Here is a 22476-nt window from a genome sequence, read left to right as displayed (position 1 = left end):
TAAACTACAGTATAAAATAAAAATAAAACCTAGCTGTAATGCAAATATTTAAAATACACTAACAGTTCTAAAACAACAGAAACTAAAAGACTAAAATGCCTGGGAAAATAAGGTCTTCACCTGATGCCGAAAAGAGCACAATGTAGGCCCTAGGAGAACTTCTCTGGGAAGCTCATTCCACAACCAGGGAGCCACAGCAGAAAAGGCCCTCTTCTTAGTAGCCTCACTTCCTTTGGCAGGGGCTCCCGGAGGAGGACCACTGAAGATGATATTAGGGTTTAGGCAGGTGTATATGGGAGGAGATGATCCTTCAGGTAACCTAGCTCTAAGTCATTTAGGGTTTTGAATGTAAATAGCAGTACTTTGAATTGGGACCAGAAATGGACTTGCAGCCAGCGCAGATGGAAAAGTACTGGCAAAATATGATCACGTTGGCCAGTCCCATTAACAGTCTCGCTGCCCTGTTTTGGACGACCAGCAGAATTTTCCAGACTACACCACGTTGTTTCCCCCCCACACCTCACCCCCATAGGGCAAACAGCAGCTTGGGGACAGAGGGTGGGGATGATCCGATTTGGACCCTCTGTGGCTGCTACTGAATTTTAAATGTTCTCATGTCTAGTTGTGTTCTGCACATTTCAGCTTTCCCCAAGCTGGTGCCCTGCAGGCGTGCTGCCTGGGGATGATGGGATTTGTTGTCCAACACATTTGGAGAGCACTAGGTTGGGGGAGGCTGATCTAAGCCATTGATACACTGATATAGATCTATCCCTATATCTCTATATCTATCTATCTGAGAGAGAGAGAGAGAGAGAGAGATTTTGAGGACTAAAATAAAACAAAATTTAAACGATCAGAGCTTGTCCTCTAAGAACAGCCAGAAACTTTCTTTTTCAACTGCTTTACCTTTTCCTTGGATTTCTTCTTAAATATTAACAGAAAAGCCATTGGATGCGTGTTCAATGGAGCAAAGGGACCATGTTCAAAGTGCAGGTGTCTTGTGCAAGTATCAGGTGGGGGAAAGAGGAGGGTTTGGAGGGGGGGCGCAATTCCGCTGAAGATTCATTCCCGCCTCTCCCCTGGTTAATTGAGGTAATGTTACCTTCTTCTATTAGACCTTACTCCCAAGGAAGCTTGAGATGAACATAGGGAGGATTAGTCTATCAGTGAGCCATGATATCCTACAGTATTAACCTCTGTTTTCAAAGGACTGATTGGCTAATGCCTGTGTCACCATGAGCATACTACCAGCAGCAATATACCCTTGACTTCTAATTATACTGTATATATGCTAAAAGCAATCACATAGGAACGTAGGAAGCTGCTTTATACTGAGTCAGACCCTGGGTCCATCTAGCCCGGTATTGTCGACGCTGACTGGCAGCAGCGGCTCTCCAATGTTTCAGGCAGGATTCCTTCCTAGCCCTACCTGGAGATGCCAGGGATCGAAACTGGGGCCTTCTGCAAGCAAAGCAAGGGCTCTGCTACTCAGCTGTAGCCCCTATAGACACAGTTCCCAGTTTTCTAAGTTCCAAAATGGCATTATCCATGAACCACTTGGCCAAAACAATGACACCCATACACAAGGGGAAGTTCCCAGCAGACACAAGGAATAACTCCAAAGTTTTCAGCAGTGCAAAGAGATTGGGGGTGGGGGGGGGATCCCTCAGGGGGTAACACACACACCCCTCACAAAAAAGGCAGACACAGCATGGACATGGAATGATGACTGACTCTGAGGGGAGAAAGCGGAAAACCAAGACAGAGGGGGATTGAAAAGGAGTATACTGTATTCTGAACAGGAGCATTCTAACATGCAACCATTTCTTGTAGGTTCCACCTGTAATTTCATATTTACATTTTTTCCCCTTGATTTAAAAGAACCTTAAGGATGGTAAGGTTATAGCAACATCTTATCTCTATAGATCTATAACATCTTATCTCTATAGTAACATCTTATCTCTCCTGTTGCAGCCTAGAAGCATTCTTCATTTGCTGATCCGCAACCCGGTATTAATTATTGCAGCGATTTGACCTGAGAAATTGCGTTCAGCCTTCTGATTCGTGCCCACTGGCATCTTCTTAAAAAGAGAAGAAGAAGAAGAAGAAAAATAATACAGGAAAGCTGAAGGTTGATTATGGAGGAGGCTTTCTTCCTCTTTGCCTTCCAAAAGAATGGAGGGAAACTTCAAAGGGGCTGCTGTTTACTCCTGTACAAGAACATCTGGGATTTGTTTGCAAAGTGTTAGAAAGACATCAATTACTGGAGCAGGAGAAAGCCAAATTTTCGGGGCCCGCCACCATCTCCTTGCTGAGCAGGGTCCTTAAGCAGACCCCACCCTTAACATTCTAGAAGTCGCCGGTCGCAAGACGACGCTGACTGATTGGCAGGGGATTCAGGGTTGATGGAAAGGATTTATTCCCACAAAGCATAATTAATTAACATAAGGAATTCACCACCGCAAGATATGGGGAAGGGAACTAGTTCAGAAGGCTTTTTCCAAAAGGAAAATGGATCACCCAAATTCGTGGAGAGGAAGGCTAGATAGAAATGGTTATCAGCTATGATAGCTAAATAGAACGGCCTCTGCGTTCAGTGGCAGTATGCCCAGTGGTGCACTGGTGAATTCTGAAGTGCAGAGACTCATCATAGAATCACAGTGTTGGAGGGAACCTCAGAGAACATCTAGTCCAATCCAGTGGAGGCTGGTGGTTCCGATATCGGGGGGGGCGGTGAATCCACTCCGGGTTCCAGTCAGAACCAGTCCTTTAGAGCTATCCAAGGTGCTCTGTGGGAAAAAACTTCTTTTTGAAACTCTACACTATACCTGCATTGTACATGCAAGAATATTTGTTAGTAAATTGTTTTCTTTCTTTTACTGAAGAAGGGTTTGATCTTCTTTTATTATGCTAAGATAGCCTGTGTACATGTGGGACTGGTAAATGCTCATTCTGTTTTGCCCTTTGTTTTTTTCTCTGCTAATTGCCTAACGGGAGGCATCATTACTAAATAATCCCATCATGGCACACCCCTCCGTTGGACACAGCTTCAGCGGAGAACTCCCTCCCTCCTGCTCTGTCTGTCACTGCTGAGGCCAGCACAAGGAGAGGACACAGCAGCTTTCCACTGTGCCCATGACCTGCTGAACTTTGCAACTAAGAATCTAGTGCCTGAATTTGTTTTTTTCCTCTTCTCTCCCAATCCCCTTTCCTTTTGTGTCGTGTCTTTTAGATTTCAAGCCTTAGGGGAGGGACTGTCTTATTTCTTACCTTTTAAACTGCCTTGGGAGCTTTTTTTTGCTAAAGGGCAGGATAAGATGTTATAAATAATAAATGAATGAATAAATGGCCATCCAGCCTCTACTTAAATACGAAGGAGAACCCAACAGCTCCTGAAGCAGTCTGTTCCACTGCCATTCAACCCTTACTGTTAGGAAGTTGCTCCTAATCTTTAGCTGAAATATGCTTCTCTGCAATTTCCAGCCATTGATTCTACTCCTGTTTTAGGAGTAAACAAGCCCCTGTACCCATGCCCCTGAGGAGAATCTGAAGCCACTGCCGATGGATGGATGGATGGATGGATAGATAGATAGATAGATAGATAGATAGATAGATAGATAGATCCTGTTTTTCTATTCTTTACTAACACTCTGGTTAAATAAAAACTCAATCAAGAAACACAGACATCCAAAACAAACAAAGTATTAATAAAATCCAGAAAGCAGGAACTGGCTTATGATTAATCTTTGCAAACCATGTTGGAAGACTTTTTTGGCCAAAGAGCAGGGTAATAGATGCTTTGAATAAATCACAAATAAATAAATGTTATGGCTAGTGACTTTTTTTTAATAATACTTTTTTTTCTATTTTTATCTTTATAATAAAGAACACCAACAACATAATCATCTTCTACAGTTTCCAACATTGCAGTATTCTTAAGAGGACCCATCAATAATAAAATAGAAGAAGAAAGAGAGAAGGGAAAGAGAAAATATAAAAAGGAGAGAGAAAGACAAAGGGGAAAGAAACAGAAAAAAACCCCAAAGCAAAACAAAGCAAAATATAAACTACATTACACATAAACTTCAAATATCACTCTACTTAGAAATTATAGCCATAATATTGCCAATCTTACTAATCAATACAGCATAAGAAATCAATTTCAATATTATATCTTCAGGTTTATAACAAGGAAGCCAGCTAGTGACTATAGGCTAGTGATTGATTGATCTAGACCTGGGTTTTGCAACGTACCTTGCACATAAAAAAACCTGCATATCAAATCCTGTATCACTCTTGCCCCCCCCCCATGCTTCAAATTGGGTGGCTTTTTTGTTGTTTACATTTTTAAGCAGCACACATTTGCTTCTTGGCTTATCCAGGGCACTCCCAGACGAGGCTTTTGGGGTGCAATCGCCCCGCCTCATTCATATAATGTTACCGGGGGTCTAGATGATGCCTTCTACTCATAACCCTCCCGTGTTTTCCTACCACTTTTTCCGGTTGTTCTCTTGCTGCAGAAAACCCGTTAAGGAGAAAGCTAGAATAGCTGCACAGTTCCTTCTGATCAGGGCTGGCCCAAGACATTTTGCTTCCTGAGGTGGAAAGCAAGATGGCGCCCCTTCCCATTCCACGTACAAAAGCTGACTGGATTGACAGCTGAACCTTTCTGTAACACTGACAGCTGAACAGCATTGTTGTCCCCCCGAAGGCAGCAGGCTAGCTTGGCGGCCCTGGGCTGGCTGAGTGGCACACAGCTGTCTCCTCCAACACCTTGTTGCCGCCTCATGGAATCTGCTGCTTGAAGCAACTGCCTCGCTCTGCCTAACGGCAGGGCCGGTCCTGCTTGCAATTAGTAGTGCTAGGAGCCTGTTGTCTGGAAGCGCCCACAGCTGTCTTCCTCCAGTCCTCCCTCCCCATTATAAAAGGGCTTTTTAAGGTTTCAAAACTGCTCAAGAACCAAAGAGGAGAAGTTATTTTGGGGATGTCACTGGTGCCAGCCAGTTGGAGTTTTTCAGCTTTCTGGCTTTTGCTGCAAATGTGCAGAACGTGTGTGTCCCCCTGCCCCCGAGGAAAAGTTATGTTTTTTACAGAAAATGGCGAGGGTGCTTCCAAACTGGCTAAAAATTCTAGAATGGTTCTCACCTTTGGTCTAATCCAGTCAGGCCCTTGTGACCACCACATCCAATCCACGTTACATCCACATACGCTTGTTTTCCATGTGCCAAAGAAAAGTACAGTCCGTGGGAGGTGAAGGAGGCGCTGGGAATCTTTGATCGCTACAGGATTCGTTCTACACCTGCAACTTGAAAGGCACATTTGGTCGATGTTACGCTACATTTCTGCAAGAATAGATTGCAGTGCTTCCCACAGCCCTCAGTATTATGGTTACTGCTAAAATGGGACCAAGGAGAACAGACATTAAAGACCTGACTTGTTAACTGTGGCGCAGGCATTTTACGATCGCAGCGGAGGCCATGTATGAAATCCAGTGGATGAAGTTGTTGGAGCATTTAATTTAATTTTCTTCTTAACGAGTGATGCTAAAAAATGCCTTTTTGTCAAAAACATGGGGCTTGAGAATCTTCGTACAGTAAAGAAAGTGCATGAGAGTTGCTTAAAGCCGCCAATCTGTATGTGCAAGGCTCTCACCGATTGACAGGTTGGGGCTCATTTTTTCTGATGGCTGGATTGTATATTCCAGTCTTTCCCAACCTGGCGCCCTTCAGATCCCCAACCAGCATGGCCAATGGTCAGCAATGCTGGGGGTTGTAGTCCTTACCAGCCCAACTGGACTGCCTGTACAGACGCCCATGCCTAGCATTGGACTAGAGACTACCTTATTATATACATCAATCATCAATCACTCTTTATTACGGTCGAATGACCAGAATAACACAATAATCAATATAAAACACGTTGACCAATAACAAGAAATAAGACTATATATGTATAAAAACAAAAAAATTATAAAATTTCTAGACATTTAAGAACTATTATATACAGCTGGCACTGATCAGCCTGGTGTGTTGTATTTAAGCGAACTTTATTAACTATGCGGTGTCTTCCTCAGCCCCATCTCCAGATGCCCCACTCTCGTTCTTCCCTTGGATTAGTAGAAACTCTGCTGTAGGCCTGTATTAGGAGCCCTGGCAAGAGAGGTGTATATATACCATGCTATATAAACCTGTTAGGTGGGCCGGTGTCAAGGGTAGGTATGTTTGGGCACCTGCTAAGGGCCCACATTCCCACTGACAAGAGCCACTGACAAGGAGTTGTTTCTCTGTTCTGGCTGAGAATGATGGTAGTCCAACACTTCTACCAGCTTGGAGAAGGCTGCTCTATTGTAACGACTGGCACAATCCCAGGCATGTCTGTGCAGAATTTCAGTGGGGGTTACTCCCAGGTAAGAAGCTCAGTGCCTTTTAGAGGTATGTAGCCCAAAATAAGCACCACTGGGTAAAACGGTGGTTACTCCTAGATCTCTCTTCATAGGATTGCAGTCATGCTGATCCTAATGATTTGGGTATTATGCTATGTTGTTGAAGGGTTTTTTTTTTTAATTGTTGTTGTTGTTGTTGTTCAGTCGTTCAGTCGTGTCCGACTCTTCGTGACCCCATGGACCATAGCACGCCAGGCCTTCCTGTCCTGCGCTCTCTCCCGGAGCGTGCTCAAGTTCATATTCATTGCATCGGTGATGCTATCCAGCCATCTCATCCTCTGCTGTCCCCTTCTCCTTTTGCCTTCAGTCTTTCCCAGCATCAGGGTCTTTTCCAGGGAGTTTTCTCTTCGCATTAGGTGGCCAAAATATTGGAGCTTCAGCTTCAGTATCTGTCCTTCCAATGAGCACTCAGGGTTGATTTCCTTTAGGATGGACTGATTTGACCTCCTTGCAGTCCAGGGGACTCATAAGAGTCTTCTCCAGCACCACAGTTCGAAAGCATCAATTCTTCGGCGCTCAGCCTTCCTTATAGTCCAGCTCTCACAGCCATACATTACTACTGGGAAAACCATAGCTTTGATTAGACGGACCTTTGTTGGCAAGGTGATGTCTCTGCTTCTGACTATGCTGTCTAGGTTGGCCATAGCTTTCCTCCCAAGGAGCACGTGTCTTTTAATTTCATGGCTACAGTCACCGTCTGCGGTGATCTTGGAGCCCAAGAAAGTAAAATCTGTCACTGCTTCCATTTCTTCACCTTCTATATGCCAGGAAGTGATGGGGCCAGATGCCATGATCTTCGTTTTTTTAATGTTGAGTTTCAAACCAGCTTTTGCACTCTCCTCTTTCACCCTCAACAAGAGGCTCTTGAGATCCTCTTCGCTTTCTGCCATTAGGGTGGTATCGTCTGCATATCGGAGGTTGTTGATAATTCTCCCAGCAATCTTAATTCCGACCTCTGATTCATCCAACCCGGCATTTCTCATGATGTACTCTGCATATAAGTTAAATAAGCAGGGTGACAATATGCAGCCTTGTCGTACTCCTTTCCCAATTTTGAACCAATCGGTTGTTCCATGTCTGGTTCTTACTGTTGCTTCTTGACCCTCGTACAGGTTTCTCAGGAGACAGGTAAGGTGGTCTGGTACTCCCATCACTTTCAGAATTTGCCACAGTTTGTTGTGATCCACACAATCAAAGGCTTTAGCGTAGTCAATGAAGCAGAAATAGACGTTTTTCTGGAATTCTCTTGCTTTCTCCATGATGCAGCGAATGTTGGCGATTTGATCTCTAGTTCCTCTGCCTCTTCGAAACCCAGCTTGTACTTCCGGTAGTTCTCGGCTCGCATACTGCTGAAGCCTAGCTTGTAGGATTTTGAGCATCACCTTGCTGGCATGTGAAATGAGCGCAATTGTGCGGTAGTTTGAACACTCTTTGGCGTTGCCCTTCTTTGGAATTGGAATGTAAACTGACCTTTTCCAGTCTTGTGGCCACTGTTGAGTGTTCCAGATTTGTTGGCATATTGAATGCAGCACTTTAACAGCATCATCTTTTAGGATTTTAAATAGCTCGGCTGGAATACTGTCATCTCCGCTAGCTTTGTTGTTACTAATGCTTCCTAAGGCCCACTTGACTTCACTCTCGAGGATGTCCGGCTCAAGTTCAGTGACCGCACTATCATGGCTATCAGGGACATTCAGATCTTTCCTGTATAGTTCTTCTGTGTATTCTTGCCACCTCTTCTTAATCTCATCTGCTTCTGTTAGGTCCCTGCCTTCTTTGTCCTTTATCATGCCCGTCTTTGCACAAAACGTTCCCTTGAGATCTCCAATTTTCTTGAAGAGATCTCTAGTCTTTCCCATTCTGTTGTTTTCCTCGATTTCTTTGCATTGTTCATTTAAGAAGGCCTTCTTGTCTCTCCTTGCTATTCTCTGGAACTCTGCATTCAGTTGGGTATATCTTCCCCTTTCTCCCTTGCTTTTCGCTTCCCTTCTTTCGTGAGCTACTTGTAAAGCCTCATCAGACAGCCACTTGGCTTTCTTGCATTTCTTTTTCTTTGGGATGGATTTCGTTGCTGCCTCCTGAACAATGTTACGGACCTCCGTCCATAGTTCCTCAGGCACTCTGTCTATCAGGTCTAATCCCTGAAATCTATTCCTCACCTCCACTGTATATTCATCAGGGATATGATTTAGGTCATACCTGAACGGTTTAGTGGTTTTCCCGACGTTCTTCAATTTAAGCCAAAATTTTGCAAGAAGCAGCTCATGATCTGAGCCACAGTCAGCTCCAGGTCTTGTTTTTACTGACTGTATGGAGCTTCTCCATCTTTGGCTGCAAAGGACATAATCAATCTGATTTCGATATTGACCATCTGGTGACGTCCATGTGTAGAGTCGCCTCTTGTGCTGTTGGAAAAGAGTGTTTGCTATGATCAGCATGTTCTCTTGGCAAAACTCTATTAGCTTTTGTCCTGCTTCGTTTTGTACACCAAGGCCATGCCTGCCTGTTATCCCGGTGATTTCTTGACTTCCTACTTTAGCATTCCAATCCCCTACGATGAAGAGGACATCTTTTTTTGGTGTTAGTTCTAGAAGGTGTTGTAGGTCTTCATAGAACCGATCAACCTCAGCTTCTTCGGCCTCAGTGGTTGGGGCATAGACTGGAATTACTGTGATGTTGAATGGTTTGCCTTGGATTCGTACTGAGATCATTCTATCATTTTTAAGATTGTACCCCAATACTGCTTTTCCCACCCTTTTGTTGACTATGAGTGCTACTCCATTTCTTCTAAGGGATTCTTGCCCACAATAGTAGATACGATGGTCACCTGAATTAAATTCGCCCATGCCTGTCCATTTTAGTTCGCTGATTCCCAAGATGTCGATGTTCAATCTTTATGTTACGTTTCCATTCAGATGGTGGTATGTAGGTGCCACTCGCGAATGGACACATATATAGATATTTGGGCTGCTTTTGCTGAAGTTTATGTATAATCAGTGGAGGCTGATGGCTCCAGTTTTGGAGGGGCAGTGATTCCATTCTGAGTTTTAATTAGAACTAGCCAGAGCAATAATGGTTCTTTCCAAGGGGCTGAACCCATTTTGGGGATAGGGTCCAGCACCTTGGATAGCACCTTTAGAGTTCTGGCTGGTTCTAACAAAAACCCAGAATGGAATCACTGCCCCTCCGAATCCGGAGCTATCAGCCTCCACTGTGTATAATTCACTTTTTCTAGAATGTTGTAACCAATTGAAATGTATACTTTTAATGCATGTAGTTATACTATATATATATATATATACACACACACACACACACACACACTGATAATTATGATATTAATTTTTATTTAATAACAATAATTATATAATAATAATTAACAATGATTAATAATAATTAATTATTATTTAATAATAATGTATTATTATCTTTTGTGCTGTTGAAATTTACAACCAAAATTAATAATAATACAAATGTTTCAATTCAGATGTTTTTAATCTGAATTTTGTGAGCCTCCTTGAGCACCATTTATTTGGCAGAAAGGCGGGATATAAATTAAATAATCTGTGTACTGCTGCTCCTTGGTGGAAAAGCACACGTACACACCATCATTATGGCCTCCTGCTCTTCCAAATTTACTATAAATTAAATAATTTTTTAAAAAATCCGTTCAAAGATTGTTGCCTTAACTTTTTCCCACTCACGAGCCACAAGAAATGGCTTCAGCATGAAATGTCAGCTTTTCCTCCTGCCCTCTCAGTTAATGAGAGAATAACTCGTTCCCTCTAGGCCCACTAACTGTAGTCCTTTCTGCACCTACAGCAATTCAGACTGTAAATATTAGGACTAGAACTTCCCTCATGCAAGTGGAAGCAACTCTCCAGTAATGCCTGTTGACTGAGTCTGGAGGCCAAATATGTATTTATGTTTGTATGCATAAAAAGCCATCCCTTTTATGTCGGCTCCTTTCTAAAAACCACAGCTTCCCCGTCAGCCAAGGGCCGGAGATCAAATCTAGGTCATATTTAGAAAAGGTGGAGCCGAAATGCAGGTAAAGGAGCTGGCCATATTACCTCACGGCTGGAGAGAGCGAGGGGGAAAGAGAAGGAACACCATTTGTAGCCGAAGGAATACGAGTCCTGTGGACATTTTAATGGCCCTGTTTGCGAGCAACACCTCTCACCCACAGACCGAAAGGTCGGAGTGCAGTTTGTCGGACGCACTGAGGCGTTAAAAGAAATTGTTAAATAGAACCTTTGTTTTCTTTCTTTCTTTTTAAATCGCATATTCCTTCTTAACCACTCCGTCCCAGCCGAATGGAAACTAGCGTGGGCTTTTTTAATTGCTCTTTTGAGTTCAGGATGGATCTTTCTCCTCCCCACCCCATTCTAGACCTCGTAGGTTTTTGAAGGAGCTGTTCCTGTTGAGCCTTTTGCGGGGGCTTCTGCGAAACAGCAAATTCGTTCGTATTGTTGTTACACACAAAAGGGGCCCGGGTGGGGAGGTATTGCGCATGATGAAGATAAGAGCCATGCTGGATCAGACCAAGGGTCCATCTAGTCCAGTGTTCTGTTCACACAGTGACCAACCAGCTGTTGATGGGAAACCCACGAGCAGGACACGAGTGCAACGGCAACCTCCCACCCATGTTCCCCAGCAACTGGTGCACATAGGTTCACTGCCCCAGGTTCTGAAGGTAGCACAAAGCCATCAAGACTAATAGCCAGTGATAGCCTTTTCCTCCAGGAATTTATCCAAACCCCTTTTAAAGCTATCCAAACTGGTGGCCATCACTACATCCTGTGGTAGCGAATTCCATAGTTTAACTATGTGCTGTGTGAAGAAGGACTTCCCTTTATCTGTCCTGAATCTCCCACCCATCAGCTCCATGGGATGACCCCACTGGTTTCTAGTATTTTGAGAGAGGGAGAAAAATGTCCCCCTATCCAAATTCTCCATGCCATGCATAATTTTGTAGGCCTCTATCATGTCTCCCCTTATACTCTTTTTCCCCAAGCTAAAGAGCCCCCATGTTCAATGCCAGTATTTGTTATTTATTCAATACATTTCTGTATTGCCTTTTCCATAAAAGTGCCTAGCAACGTATCTAGCACGTATGATTAAACCATGTAATTGAGGACTGGGCACAATGAGATGCAAAGTATCAAAGCTAACAGCAGCATCAAAACAGACCAATTGAACCCGGGGTGTTCAACCCCTTTCAGCCAGAGGGCCGAATCACATTTCAAGGAAGCTCTCGGGGGCTGCATTCCAGTGGTGGGCGGGGCTGAAGGCTGGACCGAATGCAAAATGGGCATGGCCAGAAATACCAGCATATTTTAGCTTAAATATCTTACTACGAGCAACTAAGTCTTAAGCGAGGCATATCAACCTTTTAGAATGGGAGGAGGGAAATTGCACAAACACTTGGAAACCACCAAACGATCAGTGTTTGAGGCAAAGGATTGGGACCCTAGGTGGGCCAGATTTCATCCTCCAGGTGGGCCAGATTTCATCCTCCAGGTGGGCCAGATTTCATCCTCCAGGTGGGCCAGATTTCACCCCACAAGCCTGAGGTTCTGATCCTTGGATTAAAGACTTCACCCGTTCGCAGCCTCTACGAACAGCCGAACCGGGCAGGCGCAAGCTCTCTTGCCGCCTGAGGTAGAAGAGCACGTGCACACCTCTGCCGTGCTTCCCCACACCAGCCCACTGCCCGTTGCATCTCCCCCTCCTGCTGCCTGCCATGTCTTCAACCCCGCCCCCTCGCTGTGCACCACATCTCCATCACCTGCTACTCCATGGCTGTTCTTGCTGCTGCTGCTTCTCTCTGAAGAGCCTCCTTGGCCATAAAACATGGCTGGCGCAGCTCTGCAGAGAGAGGTGGCCACTGCCAAATGCCTGGCTCTGAAGGGTCCTTAGTGCCAGGCATTCTGGGAAGGGGTATCCCTGGAGATCACATTTGGGTCTAGCTGTGCTGCCTGACATGGCTCTTCAAAGAAACCGCCTGCCCATCTGCTCTCTGGATCAACCTGAGAGGATACTTAGAGAGAGCCAGAGGGCAGGTGGCTGCTCCAGAGAGCCTTTCTGGTTGCTCTCCCCTACGGCATTTGATGCAGCAGGACAGTGGGGCTGTCAGGGCTCTCTGGAGCACCCGCTGTTGTGCTGCTGGGCCACTTTTATTTATTTACTTTAAATAAACAAAAGCGAGGTGTATGAATCACCCAAATAAACACATTTTAAAATTATTTGTTTAGCTATTTAATTAAGATTAGTTGTATCCTGCCTTTTAGGGCCAAGCCCTCACAAGGGGGCTTTAAAAAAATGAATGAATGAAAGTCTTGCCTTGTAGTAGCTGAGCTTCATCCTCTTGATGGTCTTCTGGTTAGAGTGGAAAAAGAGGGAAGGAAACCTTTAAGTCAGGGGTGGTCAACCTGCAGGCCTTCAGCCTAATTTCATGTGGCTCTGGGCCAAATTTCAAAAGCCCTCTGCAAGCATCTGGCAAGAGCAATTGGTCTCCTCCCTGCCAGCCTGTTCAGCAGGAAGGAAGAGGGAAAGAGAGAGAGAGAGAAGATTGAAAGAGCTGTAGTCATCGCAGACGGAATATCAGTCAGCAGAGTGATGTGGCTGCAAAAAAGGCAAATTCAATTTTAGGGTGCATCAATAGTAGTATAGTTTCAAAATCACAGGAAGTAATGGTTCTCTGTGCTGGTCATAATTCATCTTGAGTACTGTGTTCCATTCTGGACACTATACTTTAAGGATTCAGATAAATTGGAAGGATTCAGATAAAGGGCAACCAAGACGATCGGCGGAGTAGAAACTAAGCCCCACAAGAAAAGATTGAAGGAACTGGATGTGTTTAGCCTTGAGAAGAGATGATTGAGGTGGGATATGATAGCACTTTTCAAGTACCTAAAGCTGGGTACTCTTTAGAACCATGGGCACATTTTGGGATTTGAGACACAGTTGTGGGCACCACCACAAAATGGCTCCCATGGAGGATGTGTCTAGTCATATAATGGCTGCCATGGGGGCCTGGCTAGTCAAGAGGTGTAGAGGGAGAGAAATAGCAAGGCTGGAGTCTGGCGGGGGGGAATGGAAAAAGTTGTTCCCTGGCCCGCCCAATCTTCTTCCGACCACACAGAGGTTTCCCCTTTGCTCTCTTTCTCCATCCCCACCCTCTAGGCTCACTATTTCTCTCCCCCAACCCCTTCCCTCTCTATTTCTCTCCCTCCCCTGACCCTCACCTTCTTTCTCTTCCTAGCCCCTAGCCTTGCTCTTTCTCTCCCACTCACCCCCTTATTTTGCTGTTTCTCTCCGTCCCAACAACACCCTCACTATTTCTCCCTGCTTCCTCGCCTCTTTGCTGTTTCTCCCCCTCCTAGCCTCTAGCCTTGGTCTTTCTTTCCTCTCTATCTCTTTGCCTGGCTTTGTCTTCATGCCCGCTGAACTGCTGATCAGCGGCAGGTTCAAGAACAGGAAGGAGAACCTGGCACCCTAACATTTCTCATTTTTTTAAATGGAAATTTCATTTCATTCAGGGAGTGAAGAGCTGTGCGGGTGCCACTGGAGGTGCCCATGGGTGCTGCATTGGGGACCCAACAGCTTCTGTTCTGTCTAACACCCACCTGCCATGACAGTGCCCCACCCCTGTCTTCCCACGATCCCATTTGCAAACCCACAGAATTATTGGATAGCACTCTTCAAGTCCTTGAAAGGTTGTCCCAGAGAGGAAGGCCAGTATCTCTTCTCGATCATCCCAGAGTGCAGGACACGGAATAATGGGCTCAAGTTACAGGAAGCCAGATTCTGGCTGAACATCAGGAAAAACTTCCTGACTGTTAGAGCAATACGGCAATGGAACCAATTCCCTAGGGAGGCGGTGGGCTCTCCCACACTGGAGGCATTCAAGACGAGGCTGGACAGCCATCTGTCAGGGATGCTCTGACTTGGATCCCTGCAGTGAGCAGGGGGTTGGACTCGATGGCCTTGTAGGCCCCTTCCAACCCTACTACGCTATGAGTCTCTGAGTCTATGAAGCTGATTTGTCAGGGATGCTTTGACTTGGATCCCTGCAGTGAGCAGGGGGTTGGACTCGATGGTCTTATAGGCCCCTTCCAACCCTATTATTCTATGATACTACGATTCTGTGAATTCTCGAGGTTGGCATCTCTGAGAAAACGATGCGTCCTCTGAGCCCCTGGAAGAAGTTGAAGAGCAGTGGCTGTGATCTTCGCCTGAGAAGAATTCATGAGGCGTGTAGGACAGCGATGGGTGTGTGTAGAGAGGGGACCAGCAAAGCACCTTGCAATACCCTCCTGACATCCTGGTGGGAGGAGGGGTATGTGAGGTGGGGGTCAGCAAAGGGGATGGGGTGGCAGAGAACAGCAGTGAGGCAAGAAAACAATATCCACTCAATTAGCTCAACGTTTCCAAAAGTGTGGAGAGCGGCCAAAGTCCGGGTTACCCACTGTGACAGAACATTATTATAATCAAATGCCGTGGAATTTGCTCAGAGGCCAAGCTGAGGCGGTCACCCTACCCTCTCACTTTCCCCCCCTCTACACATGGCTGGCTTTTTGCAGGGCAAAAACTCTGCTAATGCACCAACCAGTCGTTATGAGAGCTGACTACCTGGGCCGTTCGGCATTTGTGTTTTTTTCCTTTCTTTCACTTTTAAAGCCTCAGAAACTCATCCTTAAAACGGGGTCCTTCCAGTAGCTTAGGTCAGGGTGGCAGGACTCAGGCTTGCAGGATCGACTTCATATTGTTTGTACACCAGTTGCTGGGGACCATGGGCGGGAGGGTGCTGTTACACTCCTGTCCTGCTTGTGGGTTCCCTGTGGGCAGCTCGTTGGCTGCTGTGTGAACAGAAGGCTGGACTAGATGGACCCTTGTTCTGACCCAGCAGGGCTCTTCTTATGTTCTTATGTATGTTCACTAGAATCCCCGATGTCCTCCAATAGAAGCCAGTGTCCTATGTTAGAGAGGACAGTCCTCTGTTTGAAGCTGACCTCCCTTTGAAGTGCTGTCCAGTCCAAAGCTGTGTTAAAATCGAAGGACCGTAAGAAACCAGGAATGCAGAGGGGCCTTGAACTTGGCTGCCCAACCACCAACTTCAAGACTGAACGGGAAGACACACACTTCACCTGGCTCACGCTATGGTGAGATGTCTTGTACTTCTATTTAAATTATCATAATTATTCCTAAACTAGCATCTATATGTATAAATTAGTGTATGCCAATTTTCTGCAAATCAGTGTTCTTTTTTGTCCTCTTTTAGGGCCAACCTATACACAGGCCACCTGGTAACAGCTCTCCACACTATGTGAAGATGTATTCCATTTCAGTTTACATTCTAGTAATTATTTCTACATTTGCAGCTATACACAGCATATATAAATTGGATTCAGCCCCGTGTCCCCTTCTGTCCTGTTTTTTGGGTGATGCATTTCTTCTTTTCTGGCGATGCTCACGTGGCCATGTTAGTGCAAAATAGTGGTTGGGGGCAGGGCCAGATGCAAAACGGAGGCTCAGTGGGCAGGGTCGCACACCTCCTGCACACTCCAAGAAACATATGCTAGAATGACTTGAATATACAAGTACAAATGCACACCTGAGTTACTACAGATAAGGGATTATACCCTCCCTCTGTCCAAAAGACCCACCCAAAGCAGCTAACAATGTTGCAAACCATCTCTCTCTCTCTCTCTCTCTCTCTCTCTCTGTGTGTGTGTGTGTGTGTGAGAGAGAGAGAGAGAGAGAGAGAGAGAGAGAGAGAGAAGGAGAGGGGAAAAAACCCATAAGAGCTGTGCTGGATCAGACCAAGGGTCAATCTAGTCCAGCCTTCTGTTCACACAGTGGCCAACCAGCTGCCAACGGGAAACCCACAACCAGGACATGAGTGCAACAGCACCCTCCCGCCCATGTTCCCCAGCAACTGGTGTACATAGGCAGACTTCCTCCGACATTGGAGGTAGCATATAGCCATCCGGACTAGAAGCTGCTGATAGCCTTCTCCAGGAATTTGTCCAATCCCCCTTTAAAGCTGTCCAAATTAGTGGCCATCACTTTACCTTGTGGTAGCAAATTCCATGGTTTAACTATGTGCGTTATTGAGCGAAGTGAAGGAGTCCTTCCTTTTATTTGTCCCGACTCTCCTACTAATCAGCTTCATGGGATGACCCGGGGTTCTACTTTTATGAGAGAGAGAGAGAGAGAGAGAGAGAGAGAGTTAATTTTTAAAAGAATTTTATTATATATCAGGAGAATAAAAAATCAAAAACAACGTAGCAGTAAAGACCCTGGGAACAGTCCCCTAACAACTGGGCCCCAATGGGCTATTACATGAGATTGAATTAATGCAATAAAAATGAGAAAAAAATTAATAATAAGTGTGCTGTAAAATCTTCATGTAGTTGTTATAATGTCCAAATGCTCAGAGCCCAAGTGGCTCAGAGCCCAAGCGGGGAGAGAGAATGAATGGATGGCTATACTCTGCACTTGCCATTCTGAAGAACCCTCTGGGTAGCTTAACAACTCGACATTAAAACAATCTAAGTTCAATTTGTAAAAAAGGATAAACATTTTAGAATGGAAAAGGCAGACCAAATGCTTTTAGACAAGTCTTTTATGGAGTAATTGCCCTGCCTCATTCACATAATTTTACATGGGGTTCAAACACCGTTGTCGACTTGTAACTCTTTCGTGTTTTCCCACTGCTTCTTCTGTCTTTTGTCTTACCACAGTCAGAAAAATCTGTTAAGGAGAAAAAGACAGAATAGCTCTGCTGCTCACTGTCTTTTGAGTGTTAGGAGCACTCCATCTGAAAGTGCCGAGAGAGAGAGAGAGAGAGAGAGAGAGAGAGAGAGAGAGAGAGAGAGAGATCAGCATGAATAATCAAACTAGAACAGCATCAGTATCAAAGTTAGGAAGTGACTTCAAAGTAAAGGCCCCAAACCTGCCGAATAATACTACATTTATCATCTGGCACCCAAACCTCAGCAAAGGAGGAGACCGAGAGACCTCTCATGGCAGCGAGTTCCAAAGTCTGGTCACCAGAAGAACGGGGTACCCACCAACCAGATCTCCATCAGTGGTGAGATGTGGAGCGAGACCTCCCCACAAAGTTTTGAGTAACTGGGCAAAACCATGCAGAAGAAGATACTGGCCCGGTTTGCATGACTGAGGGTGTGGTTTTTGTCTTGTTATCGCACACACACACACAAATCTGTTGAGGAGGGGGAGATGGAATAGTTGCGCGACGTCTTTGGATTGGTAGCACGAGGAGCCCACCCGTCCGGAAGCACCCCGGCACTTATGCCTGCAACGAATCATGACCAGTGTCTGCTTGGACTAACCCAAACCCCCGTAAATGCCCATCTGCCTGTACTGGTCCTTGGTTTATTGGTTCCAGAGGCCTCTCCTCCACCCCACCCCATTAAGGGGACGCAGTGCCAATCTTGAGTTTGCCTGTCTTGGTTTAAAAGGCCTTGTTCCTTTTTTGGTGAGTGCTTTGCTTTGACAGTTGGGTGGAGAAACGACACACTTCTAAAGCTTCCATTGTGTGATTTAACTCTTGTTACCTTCTCTCTCTCTCTCTCTCTCTCTCTCTCTCTCTCTCTCCCCCTCTCCCTCTCTCTCCCTCTCCAGGATGGGTGACTTTCAAATCTGTTCCAAGGCCCTGGGACAAAGTTTTTCCAAGTCATGCCAAATGTCCAGTAAGCTCTGGGAGGGGAGATTAAATGTCACCCAACCCATTTTCTTCTTGAAATTCCATCCCCCTGTCCAATCTTCTTCTGCCCACACAGACCTTTGTCCTTCCCGCTCTTTCTCCGCTCCCAGCTCTAGCCTTGCCTTTTCTCTCCCCACCACTTTACATCGCTGCTTCCCACTCTCTCCCAGCCTCTAGTCATGCTCCCTCCCAGCCTTTCTTTCTCCCCCACCTCTTCACCATGCTGTTTTCCCCTCCCCAACCTTGCTCTTTCTCTCCTCCCACCCCTTTACCTTGCTACTTTCTCCCTTTCCCATCCAGAGCCTTCCTCTTTCTCTCCCTGTCAGTCTTTATCTCACTGTTTCTGCCCTATCTCTAGCCTCACTGTTTCTCCTCACACTCATTTACCTTAGTGTTTCTGCTTCCTCTCAGACCCTAACCTTGCTCTTTCTCTCCCCTCACCCATTTACCTCACTACTTCTCTCCTCTCTGAGCCTAGCCTTGCTCTTTCTCTCTCGCCCCCAGCCCCTTCTCTTGCTCTTCACACACGCACACACGTGGGGCTCTAATAGCAGAGGAGGAGGCAGGAGTGTCAGCTGGGGGACACAGTGGCTGAGCCTGGGGCTGAGGTACTAAAAATGTTTTCTTTCCTTTGGGCCTGGGGGCATTTTGCTTCCCTTTGGGGGCTGAGGGCATGTGTGTGCTTTCTGTGGGTGTGGGATATGTTTGTGTGACATTTGTGTGGGCTGGCTATGTGAATGGGGCTTGTGTCTGTTTTCTGCATGGAGTAGCTAGTTGTGATTGTGTGTGTGTTTGTGTTTGTGTTTGTGTGTGGTGGCTGAGTGTGTATGACAGTGGGTCTCAGAGGTGGGTCTTGGGCAGTGGAGGCTGCTGGCTCCAATGTCAGTGGGGCAGTGAATTCGCTCCAGGTTTCAGTCAGAACCAGTCAGAACTCTAAAGGAGCTCTCCAAGGTGCGGAAACAGCTTGGCGAGCTCCTTTAGAGTTCTGACTGAAATCCGGACTGGATTCACCGCCCCACTGATATTGGAGCCATCAGCCTCCACTGGTCTCAGGTCTGACCAGGCTGGAGACCACCAGTCTAGGGTGTGCTCTGCTATGTGCGTTGGGCTGATGACATGTTGGGACAGTCCCATGGTCATCGTGGAGGCCACAAAATCCTGATCCACCCCAGACAAGGTGCCCTCAGCATGAACGTTGCTGTCCCCCAGCACCCATAATCTGGGGGACCCCAACACTGCCTCCAAACCACCTCCATCACTACCTCTGTCAGCTCAGGTAGGGAGACTGTTGGGCAATGGGGTGGGCAGTACACCAAAAGGATCCCCAATTTCTCCCACGGGCACAACAGAAGGTGCAAACACTGCAGACTAGCAGCCAGACAGACAGACAGGGAGCTTGGAGAGAGAGAGAGAGAGAGAGAGAGAGAGAGAGAGAGAGAGAGATGAAGTTCCTATAGATCACAGCAACTCCCCACCCTCGACTCTCAAGTCTGCCCTGATGTTGGACCAAGAACCCTGGTGGGCACAACTGGGAGAGACTAACTCTTCCCTGTTTGCCCACCCAGGTCTCAGTTACACATGCCAGATCAGCGTCATCAGTAATAATAATAATAATAATAATAAAACACGGATTGTTCAGTATTACATAGTTATATTGTTATTACATTGTTAAATAATAATAGTAATAAAAATAATGCAGTGCCATCAATATACAATATGTATCAAGAGGACACTTTGGAGTGTCCTTGGATAAAAACCAGCTTTTTCCTAAAAATCCAGGACAAAGAGGCATGGAATGGAACAGCATGAAAAAGGTCATGGCTGGCTGGCACTTAAACAGGCACGTGTGTAAAAAAAAAAAATACCTGGGGCCAAGAGACACATAACTCAGGAGATCCGTGATCAGATCTCCTGACATGTTTCTTTTTCTACTTTAAAACCGGTGCAGGGGGGGCTCTTGGAATCTGCATGGTTTACATCAAGCAATGGTTTTTGAACTCTCTTTCAACCTGTGGCCCATTCCAGCTCTCCTTAAAATAACCACTGCCCGTTCCACCAGTGAGCTTCCTTTTTGTTGAGAAAGCGGTCTGACACCCTGAGGATTTAGGGCACGTCCTTGTGTAGTCTGCCTTCTTCTCATCCACACATACACCACCTCACTCCGCCTTCAAATACACCTCTGAAGGAAAAACTGGAAAGTGTTTAAACAAAACTGCCTGGGATTCTTTGCTTTGGTTAAATGGCCTTGGAAACAGCCATGCCGATTTAGCGAAGGCAGGTAAACACCCGAAGCGAACAGAAACTCAGCTGTATTTGTTGTGGCTTTTAAACGTCATGACGTCTCTCAAATAATTGGGTGTGTGTGTGTGTGTGTGTGTGGAATATTCTTTGTAGTCCCCAGAAAGTGTTATTTGTTTTATTTATTTGTTTATTTGCTGGTTAGAAGATGTTGAAAGGGTCAAAGGGAAGATTGAATCTGCTCTCCAGAATTAAAGGCATTCTGATTTTATTTATTTATTTATTTATTTATTTATTTAAGAGAAGGGTGTTTCACTGGGATTTTCTTATCTGAATTTCGATATTTTGACATTTTCCCAGGGTGTGTGTGAGTTATATACTTCTCTTCAATCCTATGAGATTGGGTGTTCCTATGATTTAACAAAACTAAACTAAATAACAACAACAAAACCTGATCTCATTATAATTAGGGCTGTTGTTGCTTAAAAAAAGAAACCTTTCAGTGCAATCCAACATATGTTTACTCAGAAGTAAGTACCTCTGTGCGAACTGAGCCTTTCTCCTTGTAAGTGTGTTTAGGAAGTAAATTAATCAAATGAGGTTAAATCAACTAACAGGGCAACATTATGAACATGTTTACACAAAAGTTGAATGCAGTTTAGTCCTCCCATTATGAGTGTGGTATAAATCTTCATACATTTGCATATGACTAAAACAACCCCTTCTGAAAAACAGGCTTGCTTTGGGTAAAATCCAACATAAGTCCTACTTAGAGTACACCCATTGAAATGAATGATATTTAAGTTAGTCATGACTAACTGAAGTCCTATTCCTTTCAATGGTCTACTGTAAGTAGAACTTACATTGGATTTGTTTTTAGATGGTGGTCTATCCAAAAAGAGGCATTCCATTTTGTGTTGATACCTCTTCGAAGGTTGTGCAGACCACCTACCTTTTTTTTTTTTATAAGTACTCATATTAAACAATAAGTAACTTTTTTTTAAAAAAAAGTGTTGTACAGTTAATCAGTGATGCCTTTTTAGTTGAATAAATGGGGTTTTAATTAATCTAACTGATTAATTAATTCAAGATTGTAGCCCTAGTTGTAATATTTGATTGCCCCGTCCTGAACACAGTTCTGTTGGAATTATCAGCAGCAGCATTTACTTCCAAGGCAATGTATTATAGAGGTTTAAGATGTAAATGAGATATAAGGAGGAGTCCTTGGAATTTGCAATTCACAGCTTGTGGTGAAACTGTGATGCACAGTGTAGGTAAGGTTCATGTACAATTGTAACAAAGAGCCCGCCAATTTAGTTAAGACTGTTCTCCAAGTCACTAGCTGAAGTGATCAAAATGAATTGTTAGTAGTAGTAGTAGTAGCAGTAATGATGATAATGATGATGATAATTGTTGATTTTCTTAGACATATTTAAAAGGCAACGCCCCACCCACTCCCACCCCAAATTAAACTTAAGGCATGATCCAACCAAAGTTAAGCACTTTTAAGACTACATTCCGATGCTTTCCTGGGAGTAAAATTCATTGAACACAGTGGGGCTTTTGTCTGAGCAAACATGCATAGGGTTCTGCAGTCTCATTGGTTTCAACGGGAGAATGTTAAATACATGCTTGAAACTGCTGTTCTCTGGACATTTACCTGGAAGCAACTCCGGCTGCAAACAATGGGACTTACTCCCCAGTAAACATACATAGGCCTCCAGCTGTGTAGCCCAATTCCTTGCATGTCTACTCAGAAGGAAGTCCCAGTGAGCTCTGTGGAAATTACTTCTAAGTAAACATGCATAACTTTAGGCAGCTAAAAGTGTTTAAGATTAGCTGGATCATGACATTGTTTTTTGTTTGTTTTTTCAAACCGAGATGAAAAACTCCTTAAGTGTATCTTATCCAGTTAAAATGAAAGTTTGCTTTTGTGCTTTGATGCAAAATAATGTTTTTGTTGTTTTCTTTCTTTTTAATTCGGAAATATTTTTCTACACGTCTAACACAAGCGCACAGAAGGAAAGTGACTTCACACATTTTTGCAAAGCGCAAGTTT

At 44.9% G+C, this 22476-nt stretch overlaps 1 long non-coding RNA gene across 1 annotated transcript in view; it reads right to left on the bottom strand.

The window, feature by feature from the left end:
* The window catches only part of LOC146334934 (uncharacterized), a 29036-nt gene that overhangs the window by 5656 nt on the left and 904 nt on the right, over positions 1-22476 (bottom strand). Inside the window, exons 3-5 of the long non-coding RNA XR_014786192.1 lie at positions 16522-16641; positions 12788-12973; positions 5146-5305 (exon numbers count right to left, since the gene is read on the bottom strand). This is a non-coding gene — a long non-coding RNA (uncharacterized LOC146334934). The remainder of the gene's footprint in view (positions 1-5145; positions 5306-12787; positions 12974-16521; positions 16642-22476) is intronic.

This window comes from Heloderma suspectum, chromosome 16, assembly GCF_057233095.1.
Source record: "Heloderma suspectum isolate Gila_16-S chromosome 16, 16-S_ref, whole genome shotgun sequence".
Classification (NCBI taxonomy): Eukaryota; Metazoa; Chordata; class Lepidosauria; order Squamata; family Helodermatidae; genus Heloderma; species Heloderma suspectum.
This window is presented reverse-complemented; position numbering and strand designations above follow the sequence as displayed.